Raw genomic sequence first — 15,387 nt, 5'->3', positions numbered from 1 at the left:
AAAAGAGATAACATTTAACAGAAAGTAAAACTAAAATAAAAAATAACGATAGGCTATATATACAGAATTATGAAATGCTTTGGACTTACTGTCAAATGAATTAAAGTTAAAGAGAGTAATTCAGTGACTGCAAACCATTAGAGACATTAAACACAGATCATGTTTATATGTCCCATCGGACCCATCGTCCTCCTCCACAGTGTTTATAGTCTATATAATACAACTCATAATTGGCTTTGTTAATGTTGCTATTTTTTATAGTTATTGATAACACTTTTTTATTTATATTAATTTGGGCTAAGTAGTGTTTGCTAATGTTAAAACGGTTCCTGCCGAGGGAAGAAACATATCTATTATATATAATATATAATTTAAAGGTTTATGTGTTTCTTATGGCTTGTGTAATAACAGACACAGAGTGGACATGTTGAGACCACTCACAGAGGACCTGTGTCAAGGCAAGGTGATAAACCGGCCGCTCGCGCTCCCATGACTCAATACCTGACAATTAAGCGAGCTGGAAAAGATGCAAGCATGTGTAGGTGGTTATATAGTTCACCCCACGATATAACCAAAGCGTAGAGGCATCTAGAAAAACATAATATCAACTTGAAATTAATACTAGGACTGCAGTATAGTCTCCTCGGAAATAATGAGACAATACAAAATTGTTTAGCTGAATTGAACTATTTTCCAAATGGATACAATTTGAATTTCCATGATTGACTTTGCTATATATTTTCCTGTTAAGTAGCTGAAACAATGAATAGCCTAGTTATAGAAATAAAGGTGATTTAAATGACACCTTAAAAACGCAATTTTATGACGTATTTTATCAATTTTTTACTTTTTTTTCCACTCTGCAAACCTTCAATTATTTTTTTAACGGATTTCAGTTATAAATGTGCGTCGACTTTAATTCACGGCGCACCTGTTACTCATTATAACTTCATGCAAGTACAGATAGGCCTACGAGAGCACATATCATATTCCTCTCGACTGCTCTGGATCTGCACCGGGGGGTTCAACCGCAAAAGTCCTAACAGCCAAGAAGCAATAAATGTCGCCTTTATGAACAGCCATTCTCTTCCTGCCCCCAATTTTGACAGCATCCGGCGGCACACTTCTTAAAGTTCTGTTCTTCTTTCATCAGAAAGCCAGTGGGTGAGATGGTACAAGCTGCGCCAAGCAGTCAAGTCACACAGCAAGCTTACCAGCACTCAAAAGCGTATCTGTTTTATCGCATCCATGAAAGATATAACGGAATTGTTTTAATTTCTCTCTAATTCATGAGCAGTTGTGTGATAATGAGCCAGCCGCCATAATATACATAAAACCATGATGCGCTGATTATCCTGGAGGCTACGCGAAAATTGCACCATTTTGTCACGACAGAAGGAAAAGTCAATTTGAAGGGGGGCTGCCATGGGCTTATAATTGGGGAATCCACCCATGGGCTGTTCCTAAGATAGGCTACTACTAACAGTGAGGTGGAAATTACATCTGCTCTATAACCCTGACGATGAAGATGTTAATAAAATAAGATATAAAAATAATATTGCTTAAAAACGGCAATCCTTTTTAAATTGTCGTTTTATAATGAATGAAGTCATTCATCTCTATAAAAACCAGAACACTTCATGGTAAATTATTATTAGTATTATTACCACCTCCATAACAAATATTATGCATTTCATTAGGCCTTGATTTAATAGGCTAAATAAATCAAGTAACAGACAACAATGCACAAATAAACATTTTTTGACAGTGCATTTCTTTTTTTAAGATGAACTTTCATTTGAATAAAAAAATACATGGTCAAAACACATAAAAAAAAAAAAAAATTTTATATATTATTTTTTTTTTTTTTTTTTTTGTCGCGCTGTAACGAGTCTGATTTACGTCGCCCCTCGATTCGAAGCCATAGCAACCGCAGACAAAGACCGGAGGAGGTTTACTGGGGTTTGTCCTTTGATCTTTCTCCGTTTCAAATTAAGAGTCGGCTCAAAGTCTCCGGTTATTCACAGAAAACTGTCCTTCACTCAAGCACACATTCAGTATTCTGGCCAAACAATACCACACATGAACTAAGTCATCTTTTTAAGAGCGAAAGGAAAAAAAGTAGCATTAAGAAATGCTTCAAAAATATGAAATATAGCCTATCAGGAGATATGGAACATCACTGAAAATGACTCTTCCATTAAAATGCACTTTATTACAATAAAACTCACGTTTGATTGTGACATCAAGGTGTGCGCTGTATAAAACCTTTATTGTCCTTTATTGAAGGCCTGTGCGCGAAACGCGTTGGCAAAATAAAATTACCTTTTTTTAAAGCTCTGTTTAAATCTTTTGTTTGTTCTGACCCCTTGACGTCACAAGTGTACTGTCCAAAAATAACTGTTCTTTTTTGCACCAAGCGCCTTGCTGATCGTGTAAGGTTGCACCACCAGAACAATTACACAACATAAAAACAAGAGCCGACTGTCCCTAGTTTATATATAAAAGTACAATTTTAAATTATTTAAATTAAATAAATGTACATTTAATTAAATAACCCACTATATTTTTTAACACGTTGCATTGCATCTATAATAAAGAAAAACTTATACAAATGAGAGATGAGACCCAAATCATACCCATTTGCTCTCTCTCTCTCTCTCTCTCTCTCTCTCTCTCTCTCTCTCCCTCTCTGTATGTTTAGGTCTATCTCGAATCATTTTTTAAGGAATAAAAAAACGTTTGCACAGTTAATTGAAACTGTTTTAAAAGACGTTTAAATGGATAAAATGCAGACATGACATCAAAAACGTGGGCATAACAGCATAATTTACGCCCATTATTAATGTTAGGCTACTATTATTATAATCATCCCTAAGGGAGTGTTTAGTAAGTTAATATCCCAAATGCAATAACAATTTGTATTTTAGTGTTTTGTTAATACTTTCTCTAAAGAGCTAAAGGCATACATTCATTTTATTTTTTAAATCTTAAATGTCATTGAAAGCTAGGTATTTGCGTCGGATTTTCCACAGTGGTATTATTCTCTGTTAATGATAATCCAGCAAATTCAAAAGTCACGTTGCCTAAGTGCAAAAAACGCCAGACATTTTACAACGTTACTAGAGTTCAATTTTCACTCATTACACCCAAATGCCAATGAATTCTATTTCATTTCAATTACATACTATTTCCAAAATGGTTCCTGCCCGCTCTTGTTGTAAACGATTCGTTTTATTGCAGGGGAATTATCTTTGTTGAAATGAGTTTGTCATATATTGTCTAGTAAAAGAATGAAGTCATTATTGGGAGATCCCTTGGCGAGAAATTAGGCGAGCAAAATCCTCCCTGCCACACGGGTCCCATTGAGATTAATGAAAAATATGTAAAACGTTTCCTTTTAATTTTCCTCTGAAAGCACTTTGCATACATTCATTTTCTCTGCTGGGTTGATATCAGATAATTTATGAGAGCAATCTCAGTACATAACCATCAGGACTGTGTTTCAAGCCTAATTGAGTGCTGTCAAGATTAGGTAAGGTCCTATTCGTGTTAATTGTATTGTACTCTCTTTGGGAATACTAGTAAATGTATTTAAATAATTCTGCCTTGTGAGCTGAAAAGATTATGTCAACTAACAGGCATAATAGAAATGTCATGAAAAATGACAAAGAAGTGGGAGGAAGTAGCATTGCGTTGATCTATGGAGCAGTGTCCGCAAATCCATTAAACCCTGAATCTTTGGCTACACAGATCAGTTTCAACATAATTAATAAAATTAATGGTGTGTTTAGTGCATGGATCAGGTTTAACTGCATTGCTGAGAATAATTTCACTTCACCAAAAAATTATCACAAAGACACCGTAAAGGCACAAAAACCCACAAAGTAAGGGGCAGTCAAAAAAGCTTTAGTTTCATATCAAACGACAATCAAATAGTCTAATCTAATCTCACTTATTTTCTAAAGGCTCAGGTGACTGAAGTTCAGAGGTCATTATCTAAGCTCTTTTGTGTGCATGGGCTGTGTTAAAGGGACAGTTCACCCAAAAATGAAAATTGTCATCATTTACTCACCCTCCCAACCTGTATGACTTTATTTCTTCTGCAGAACACAAAACAAAATACTCTGAAGAATGTTCCAACAGTTTTGTCCATATAACTGAAGTCAATGGGTAAAAAAAAAAAATAGATAAATAAAAAAGATAAAAAGGTTATTTCTTTTGGGTGAATTTTGTATAATAGCTCAATATTTCTGTTCCTATAAATTGTGTTTGAACAAAATACAAGCAAATTAAAAAAATGAGCTAACTAAATGCAGGATGGCTCTAGATGAATCTCATCTCGTTGGCCTACTGGCCTATGGTCTCAGGCTCTGATTGAGAATCTTGAAGACATGCTTAAAGAGCGCTTACAGCAAAAGGGCTCATCTGACATGAGTCCAAAAGACGATTCTAAAGAAAATCAAAAATAAATGAGTGCAAAAGGCAGAGAGCATGGGAGAGGGGGTGGCAGAGAGGTGTGGGCTAGGTGCCAGGTCGTCAGCTTACTGTCGGGCCCTTTGGGCCGCTCACAGCAGAGGCTTCCATCTTTCTGTCTGCATCCCGAGGCTGGCACAGAGCTCGGGCCGAGTTGCTCGCTACAGACACTATTGATCACACCATATTCAGTCCCACTTTATGCAGAGGCCTCTATTACCATAGTGACCAACTGAACCATCAACCATTCCCCCACCCCCATCCCAGACAAATCCGCCCCAGACATTTCTGCCAAATATGTCATCAGCTCGTGGGAGACCAGCAGCAACGAGCGGGAGTATACTGTGGGATGCATTCATGACAAATACAACATAAAAAAACAACAACAACGCCCTCAAGGGTGGAAAGGATGGTCATTCATTGGGAATGACATCCTGGAGTTTTATTTCAAAAGAGGGATTCTTGACAAAGTGTTGTGAGAAACACTGGTGAAATGGACAACAGCGGCAAGTTTTTTGAGCACTTTGCCATGTTAATGGTCACTTCGAAGCTGGATGGAGAGATGGGAACCACTGACTGGGAAACAAAGCCATGGAAAACTGCTGATATTTACATAGAGCGAGCCCTCGTGGAGCCCTTTGTGTACGTGTTTACGAGTGAGCGTGTGGCACACCGCGTAGAGCTTACGCCAGGCTGCAGACACATTCAAGCCTTGTCCTGAAGAACAAACTGGCTTGCTGAGACCCCTGAAACAAAGGCCTACAATTTAGAGCGGGCTCACAGGCTCATTCTCTCAATGTTGGTTTTAGTAAATTTGCGGCAGCTTTTTGGCAAATAGTGCTTTGATGTTCCAGGGCCTGGAGGAGCCTTCAGGCTGAATGGAAGCTCAACGGCAGGGCAGCTCTGTTTGTTTGCCCTTTCGTTGGGTACGCACAACCTTTACCATGGCCAATCGTCTGCCCTGACACCAGAGAGGCAGGGTGCGGGCATGACACACACACACACACACACAAATGCAAACTAATGCATAAAATGGTAATGCACCAGGAATTTCAGAAGACAAAATAATCAACACATCAACTAGAACATCATCGCTGTTGCTGGTTTTGCGTTTTTAGCTCTTGATGTGAAGTGCATAGTACAGCCAGCATGGTGCAAATTTTGCTGTCTGAGGAACTCAGGTTTGGCTCACTTTCCCTGAACAGTTGAAGCCATCGTGACAATGTTCTGAGCTTGCTTCAGAGATGGCATGTCAATCATACTGCCATGAAAGGTGAAAGCCCCCTGAGGAGAAGAGAACAGAACACTGGTTGAATAAAAATAAAGGCAGATATTGTCTAGAAGAACATATCCTACTACATAGCTGCAAAACATATATGACACTACAAAGAAGAATAGGATGGTTATTCATTAATTCCCTAGAGAAAATCAAGAAAAGAGGAGAGAGCTCATGTATATAATACATATTCAACTTTTATTTTTATTTTTTTGTAAGGGAAGTATTTATTTAAATGCTTTTGTTATTGGTATGTAGTGAATCAATAATGTCCTGTTTTATTCAAGTTGGTTGGGAATTTGCCAATGCGTTAAAAAAAGCCTAAGAATCATGAAAATTTAAATATTCTTGACAGATGCAGGAATTAGAGCTGGAAGTAATTTATTTGCATGCTAAATATTCCTATTCATTACGCCACTGTGCTGAGCCGGATATTTCAATCAGCCTACCAAGTCCTAACCTCTTAAGAAGAAAGTGTTTCAATTATTACATGACATATGCATCAAAGAAACTAAGTATGCAGCTACGCTGAATCCTAAATGTAATGTAATGGTGGTAGAGTGTCTAAAAATGACATGTTGAGAGGCAGTAAAACCTCAGGTGGGTGCTTTGCAAACATTTTCTGGAACAAATCTGCAAGGAGATTGAAGAGGGCATAGAAATATACAAGAAAACGCAAAATAAATTGAGCAACTGTGTCCCGGAATCTCAGGTTGTGAGCAAAGAGCCGAACAGGGAGAGTGTCGCTGATGCACCCCCAGGTCATCCTTAGCGTAAGAATTACTGGCAGATTGTACATTACTAGCACATCTCAGACATGCGCAGCCCTACCGAGCAGAAAACACAGGACTCAATGATGCACTAAATAAGGAACTATAATATTCAACACCTCATTTGATTTTCTCTGACAAAAGCTACAGTGCAGCTTGCGTCATGGAGGACATCTTGATGCTATATCAGGCAGGAAAATAAATCAGATCTCTGTGGAAACTCAGGAACTACTGAACGTGTACCTTTCCCAACTTCTGATGCTCATGGAAAGCAGCGATCAGCTCTGTGGCCCACTTGATTCTCTTTGGACTGGGGGCAAATTCATCTTGAACAACCTTGATCTGGTTGGGGTGAATCACTTGTTTTCCTAGAAAGAAGTGCAACAAGCAAACAAATTAATCCCTAACAACATAACAATAAATAAATAAATAAATATTCCAAAGAGAAAAAACATTTTACTGGCCATGTCTCAGTAATAGTAAATAAATAAAGACATAACATATTTTTTAATCGTTAAACAACCATACTTCAGTAACTTTTTTTTTTTAAACCAATGATCATAACATGTACAGGCCCCAAATTTTACAGCTACAATTCTGTAAAAATACAAAAAGAAAAAAAATTTCATCTAAGATTATTCCTCCACGTTTAAAGGGCTTTGCTCCAGAGAAACAAAGGCACCGGCAGGTATTTGCTCCTCTTCCTCGGGTACAGCTCCCTGACCAAGAATGAATTTAAGGGACACAGCAGGGACAGAGGATGCTATGAATTATGGGTGTCATCCCGATTTTCGCCTCATGCCCCGCTGAACTCTGAAACTTTACTGCACGCTTAGTTACACTCCAATCTGAGGCAGCCTCTGAGAGACTTGACTTGCTGCTTTTATTACAGGCCTGTATGAGATCCACACACACACAGACACCTCAACACACTTCATACACACATACACTACACATAGATATAGATGTCATGGACAGCAGCAACAGATACCTCCATAAGCTCAGCTATGTGTGTTAATGACCCAATGCTGGGGTGAAAAATAAGAGGTGACTACCACAGATGACCATAAAATCATCCATAATCTAACTACCATTGGTTTTTGAACTTGATTTTTTAATTTGTAATTAATATGATCATTATAACTATTATTGTATTATTTTATTCATTGATAAATACAATAATAGATGATACAAAATAATAATAATAATAATCATTATTATTATTTATGCAAGTCCGTTCTAAAACGATATGGATGCCATTTTTAAATACACATTTCCTTTTCCTCCATGCTTTACAGCATCATCTAAGAAACTAATACGGATTTTGGTCATGATCGCAGAAACCTTATTCTCAAAAATAACATCTGTCCAGCAATGCACCATAATAATCAAGACATGTTCCCAGATCAAACCTCTGGGTGATGAGGCTTCATCTGAGAAATATCTCTTACGTTTTGATTCAGCTTCTCTCTTAAAACAAATACGGAAAGGTAGTTAGCTGACAGCCATAGAATTTAATACATGAGAAAACCATTAGCTCCATCTGTGGCTCTTACCCCAGTTAACCCCTCTGAAACAGCCTCTGCCATGTGTTATCCATTGAGTTCCCACATAATTTAGCACACAATGTTACATATTGCAGCGTAATGTCAGTCATATGTTAACACAGTCTTGCAACAGCACAGGTGTTACTTTCTGCATCTTTTACACATTGTCGAAGCCAAATGCTGCAAGATACGACAATCTGATGATGCAGCTGGGAGTGAATGGGGCGTCGGGTTAACCAATGACAGCTAAGCACGCGCTTCAATGTAAATAAAGCAAACCATCTTGGTGACTGTGTTTTCTTATTGAGCCAACAGCGCTGCAGACGGAAAAATTACCAGTGTGTGTGTACTGTCCCTCTGCTGCTCTGGAGGAGACAGCCTGTTGGATCAACACCCTAAAGCTGAGGCTCAAGGTCCATGTTTGTGACGCCCATCCCAGAAAAGACTGGCAGGGGGTCGTTCCCTCACATCAACAAATATGCCCCTTCCCCAGACTGCCACCTGTTCAGGAGCTGTCTGTTCTGAGCCATCTAGTGACAGAGTGAACAAAGTGGGCGTGGTGAGCCCTTACGCAGCACTGCTATTGGATGGTTGCTGTGCATCATTAATGCTCCCCAGTGCCAGTCGGCCAATCATGAGGTGCCATCTGGTTTGGGTACGTCTGGTTGGCTCACTACCATTTAGCAGGGCCACGGTCAGATGATTCTCAAAATCTCACATAGACGGACTGAATCTATCAAAAAGGCAGAAAAAAACAACTGAAAAGGATACAAGTGAATAAAATTAAGAAAGAAAATTTTATTTTGACGTCTAAATTAATATACTGGAAAAAAAATCTAACCTTTTTATATATTTTCATTCTAGGAGACCAACCAATTTTTTTTTCATATTCATAACATGACACCATATCTATGTAGTTAACTAAAAGTCCTCCTAAAGAAATAAATATGGGCCAAGGTCAAATCATAGATGAGCAATTCAGGGAAATAATGCTAAAGACACAATAGTGTGCAGTGATACATATAAGAGAAGATCCAATTTACGGATAATTTGTAATTTTTTGGCCTTTCTGTTTTGTACCAGATTTAACTGCTTGTCTGTTTATGAATATGTACCTATTGTAGTATTTTGCCCAATTATTATAGGAATATATTTGCTTTAAGAAAACATTTAAAAAGTGTTTTTATGATGAATGAAAATGCCTGAATAAAGTATTTGAAATCTAAGAGCTCATCGAATTAAATTTTCTGATTTAAATTTTAAAACATTAAAATCAGAAACATTTCCTAAACATAAAGATACAATTTTCTGATTTAAAATAATATATAAATACGTTTTCAAAATACAAAGTGTGATTGACTTTTATTTATAAAAAGTATTCTGAGACTCCAAATTGCTGTATTTGCATTAATATAGTGATATAGTGATTTGCTCATGCAAAAAATAAAAAATACAAAATTGCTAAACTATATTTATCTGCATGCAATTTCAACTGCCTATAGACAAACACTCACTCACTCACACACACACATACACACACTTCACACTGAGGGTGTAAACTGTAAACAGTGTTTCTGTAGGCCTCCCGACGCAGGGACCTAAGACTAGCAGTGGCAATCAGAACAGTGGTGAGCTCAGCGCATGCTACACGAGGAGCTTTCCCAATTCAGACTCGCACGAGTGGCAGAAGAGAGTCATCAAACCCGATCCCACCTGCCTAATGACAGGCTGCTGAACAGAGCGCCCGGCTGATGGGCTGCAACACGGCACGACCAAACCCGCAGGATGACTGCTGGGGAAATAAAAACAAACAACCTTGCAGTGGCACCCCCATAGATATCCCGGGATGCCACAAACCGTAAAAATAATCATAATAAGTAAAACATTTAGTTGGATCACATACATATGCTTATTTCCTTATAAAAATTTTGCATGCTAGCCGCAGCGTCTGCCAAAATACAAAACTTACTCAAGTAAAAATGTGTTAATTTAGTGCACTGTAGTAGCGATTTCAATCTTCAAGAAGAAGAAGAAAAAAAAAAATATCTGAAAGATTCTGAAAGCCTTTTACATAGTTTGAAGGTGATTCAATAATAGTTTATTATGATTTTACAGTAGTAATAATATTATGGTAATTTGAAGAGACTATGGTTATTGTGGTAATTTCTTTTATAATGGTTGTAAATGCCTTTTAATTAATCAAATAAATGCTCCTAAAATAGTTTCTGTATGAAAAGCCTTTTTTTTTAACCTGAGTTGCAATTCTATCATTATTAAATGATAATAAAATGCTGTTGTAAATTAAACCTAGTGATTAAACGTACTAGATGGAATTAGTGATGATTTTTGATGTAAAAAAAAAGTAAAAAAGAAGACAGGAGAAAAGTGAGTGATCTTTAGCATTGTGCTGTGTCCTGGAGGAATGGCAGTGCTAGTGTACACAGAGATGTGCAGGGAGAACAGTGTGTATTCTGCAAACAGCAATTACATATTCATTAGCAGAGGCTCAGAGGAGGGCTGCGTCTGGCCTCCCGTGGCCAGTTACCCGCTCACCAGGACTCCACACACACACACACACACACACACACACACACACACAAACAAACACACACGTTGCCTGGCTACAAACCCACACAGCGCTGAGCAGTGAACATACGTCTATCTCCCATAAACACACTTGTAAGTAATGGATACACATAGACACAGATGAATAAAGAGACATGCACGCATGTGTACACTGCTAAACATAACCAATAACTAACTTTCAAGTTTCATATATGTAGTATGTTATTAAAGGCTCAGGTGATAAATAAAAACATCAATGCAATATTGACAGCATATAAAAATTAACAAAAACATATAAAAAAAGCTGCCTCAAATTTAGCAAATTTCACATGAAAATTCTTAAATATAACAACCATGTCAGCACTAATAAGGCAGATGTCCAGAAAAACATGAGACGTAGAGGAGCTCAAATTGTAGGGAGAGAAATGCTAAAAAATACACAAAAACCCTAACTAATCTTTAACCACTTACCCATATATACAATTAATCAAATGTAATTATATTTATAATTATATATAATTTATGAAATGTAAATAGATTTTTGTGAGATATTTTAAGAAATTTTGGGGGTTAAATACAAATTGTGCTCTAGCAATAGCAGCAAGTTGTTGCTTAACCACCTGTTTTTAACCCAGAATATTCCTTTAAGACTGGAATATTATGAAGTCAATGTCTTCAGCCAATCATTAGTGCTCTGTTTGACATGTTTTGATGTGCAACAATTTTCTTCAGTTTAAGCCAGTATATGCTCTACCTGCAATCATACATATGTAAGTGCGTGCATTTTTACTGAGATCCTAAACCAAAAGAGCATTTTGTTTTAGGAAGACCAGGCCAGGATGTCATACAGTAATTGAACAGAAAAGAAAAATTTGACTTCGCAGTCAGCGTACCAGTGAAGCCCATAAGTGCGCCCTCTCTGGCCTGCTGCCTCAGTCCTTCCACATCCTGACAGTCAATGTAAACAAGGTCGATCGCCTGAAGACCGAAAGCTTTGGTGGTGACCACCACTTTCTGCCAAGCATACAGAAGTTCTTTAGCATCTTTAGTGCCTGTGGCTCCTGCAGGTTAAAAGAGATCCAACACATGATTTTTACAAAAAGCCCAACCATCATGAGATAACAATGTGCAGTCTGAAGGGATATTAATGACATATTATCGTAAAAATTCATCTTTTTCATCAGTTAATTAAAAGAAATTATTTGTGGTACTGTCATTCAACAAATAAGTGAACGTAGAAGAAAAATGCGAATTAATAGTGAAATAAAAAGATAGCAGACCTATGCTGGCACAGAAGTCATCTGACCCGAAGACAACTCCATCATGATGAAGACCTGCCTTTGGTCCAAGATCTCGAAGTGATTCACACACTGCCTTCAAGCGAAAGAGAAAATGAAGAGCTGTGCGAGTGTGTGTGTGTGTATGCGTGTGTACTTTGGCACTCTATCAAGTCACCCAGTAAGACGACCCTAATTTTCCCCAAAACCAAAATTAATGGCCCATCTCTGTCTCCGTGAATGGGGAAATCTAGAAATCTGTGAAGACCGTCCAAGGCTGTAACTAACCCCAGAAGCGGGACTAGTCAGAGACAGTCTGGAATGTGATATGACCGTGTCAGGCACGGAGCAGATGGAATTTCTTGAATGCTTTTGATGAGTTCCAAATTAATTTCACTTCTTGCTGTGACTCTGCAATATTTCCCTGTCTTGGCTCTGGGATTCCGTCTAGCCAGCACAACAGAGGGTTGGGGGGAGGGGGAAAGAAAAATAATCAAAAGAAAAAAAGGACAAAAAACATGACTTTGGCCATTTTTTTCCTAGATGGGGCATTTTTAAATTTTCTAATTCAAATTATAAAGTTGTTATTTACCTTAAAATTCAGCAGACCCAAAGCAGTTTCCACAAAGGTGACCAAGTGGATGGGTTCCTCAAGCTCTCTGCCTTTTAAGTTGTCTGAAACCTGTCAACAAACTGAAATGGACACACACACACAGAGTCAAAAACAACACTTTAAATCTCATTTAAAGAGACAACATTACTCAAATGCCATGCCTAATTAAATGGAAAAACTTCTGACTCAGGGTTTTGGAGAAAGAAGAAGAAGAAGAAAAAAAGAAATATTACTTCAAAAACTTGACAGGATTCACACAGTCTTTGGACAACTCCTGTTTCATAGGGGCCCTCGAGATATACTACAGGTTCCTATCTGAATTTACAAAGAAAGGAGCACCGAATATGAAAAAGGAAAGGATGAGATTTGAGCTGTCTGGGAGCGCATTTCATTTCAGTTTTATGCAGAGCCTCGGCTTCCCCAGGCGGACAGACTCGTGAGACATGCGACGTGTGATCCGACACTTCTCCGCGCTATTCATTTTCCTGCTAATATTTGAGCTTACCTAAGAAGGCTTTAAAATGAAGTTTGGTGCTTTGAAGACCAAAGCATTGCGATTTTTTCCAACAGACCAGTTCACAGCTAGCCGTGGACTGCCAGTGGGGTTGCCCAAATTCCAAAATCTATCATCTGGAAACACACAAAAGCTCCCTCTGTCAGATATTTTCTTTTAAAGCCTGTACAAAAAAAAATAAAAATAATAAAAGGAGGGGGGAAGGGAAGGGAAAGAAAGGGAATGGAAGGGAAGAGGAAAAAAACTCAAAAGCAGAAAAGTGTAATTCCCTGTCCCCCTATTCCGTCTCTCTTTCACACATCGGGGACAGCAGATTAAAATAACCTCAGGTACGTCAAGGCTAGTTTTCCAAATAAAGGCTAAAATATCCCACACACACTTGTTTTATTAGCTCAAAGAATATGCCTTCATTGACAGATTTTTTTCTAATGGGGGAATTTTAATCATCTCGCCATTCAATCTCAGTAGGATAAATCATATCTGAGAGATTTGCATAAATATAAACCATCAAAGACTTTTCATCTTCAAAGGGGTTTTCAAGACCCAATAAGCTTTGTACTGTAATCATCTGAGGTCACAACCCTGCAGGAGTAATGCTGCTATGGCAACATAAAAACGCCAACAGCTTAGCATAATATTCCCCTCCAGTGGAGAAAAGGGAGGGAGAGGGAAGGGCTTGGCGGCCCTTCCATTTCCTCACCGTCTCTTTTTTCAGACTCCACACTGCCCTCTCTGACGGCCCCAGATTTTTGCTCAAAATAATAGCTGCTCTGCAGCAAAATTAAGCTTTTATGTAGCGAAAAGCTCTGCCCTGTCAAGCTACTTTAATGGAGAGGCGCCATTAGGATATTGATGAGTGACAACAAATCACAAGTGTGCTTTTACTGTGCTGAAGTTTCAAGACTGATCTGCCTTTTCAATATTTACACATCTCGGAGGGGAACTCAACATTGAACCACACTTGCGCAAATGCTAATACTGCTCTCAGGTGACAAGCTTTTCCGGTTCCTATAGGCAGCTTGCAAAAACCCACACTTCTCGACACAAGTGCCACGGTGGCCCCATCCACCATGATCCGGATTTTGGGGCGAGGGAGCCACTAGAGCGAAAAAGGCGGCAAGTGGATAAGTTTCAATTAATTCTCTTCAAAAGAGTGCCAGATTAAATGTTTCCGGCCTGCTGAAGTGCTCATTTCACCGTGTGGTGGTGGTGGAGGGGGGTTTGAATTAGGAGTGGACGGGGAGGGACGGGACTCGAGCTGGTTCCTTTCAGGACTCAGTAGTGTGGCGACCAAAGAATGCACACAGCTCCGAATCTGTGGGAGAATTGTCTGCGGACAAAAGGAGGGGGTGGGGGAAGAGTTACGCCTGTTATAGTCCAATAAGCCTTGTCAGTCAAACAAGCACACAGAGAGAGGACAGAAAGGGAAAGTAGAAGATTTTCGCACAAAAGGAAACAAGTAAGTCCATCTTTTAGCAACAAATCAGTCTGGAGGTTCCTCTGCTCATCTACGTGAAAAAGGGGAAGAAAATAAACAACAGAGGGATTTAGGGTCAGCTGCCAGGACGAGAAGAAGAGAAGGAGGAGAGAGAGATAATCAGGCTTTTAGTGGTACGACTTTGTGTTGTGAGTTGGATTAGACACTCACTGACTGCTCATCACAGACAGAAACACACAAGGGATAACAGAGATATATAATTCTACAGTACTAAATAGCATTTGATAGCTGGTGTTTATTTTACGGGGATTTTAATGTAGCACTCAACTTTACAATAAAAAGCTCCATTGTGACTTGATGCTCCCTCTTTCATTCCACAGTAAAAAATATAATAACACCACTGGATTAGCAAGTAAATATCAAAAAATACTAATTTAGTAATGACACCAAAATGCGGCTGTTTTAAATAGTTTACTATGTTGTTATTTAACTTGCCAATGACTCGACATTCAAACATAAAGCCAAATAAATAATTTAATTAGTTAACAAATAGCAAATTGAATTACAAAAATAATAAAATCAGCTTTAATGAAACCGGTTTGTCTGCCATTGGTTGGCCAAACATGCAGTCCCGCCCCCAATTCATGCCATTGGCTGAGTCAATGTTGCTATGTCAGACTGCACAAAGAAACAAACCAATAGTGGCACATAACCACAGTCCCTCTGAGAGGAATTAACTGGAAATGACTAACTTTGTTACATATTGCGTATTGAACAGATTGGTTTTTCTTTTTGAGGATATCTGTCAAGAATACAAAAATACCAAAAATGTATAGCAGCAACAAAAACTGCAGTAACTAAGGCATTTTAAAACAGAAACAACATGACCATGGTCAGTTCTGGTAAGGATT

General features: G+C 38.4%; 1 pseudogene; it reads right to left on the bottom strand.

The window, feature by feature from the left end:
- Positions 1 to 4,872: 4,872 nt before the first annotated feature.
- Positions 4,873 to 14,110, bottom strand: LOC109097574 (annotated as a pseudogene).
- Between the last annotated feature and the right edge of the window lie 1,277 nt (positions 14,111 to 15,387).

The sequence above is a fragment of the Cyprinus carpio genome, chromosome A9 (assembly GCF_018340385.1).
Source record: "Cyprinus carpio isolate SPL01 chromosome A9, ASM1834038v1, whole genome shotgun sequence".
NCBI lineage: Eukaryota > Metazoa > Chordata > Actinopteri > Cypriniformes > Cyprinidae > Cyprinus > Cyprinus carpio.
The sequence above is the reverse complement of the archived record's forward strand: the minus strand, read 5'-3'. Positions and strand labels throughout refer to the sequence as shown.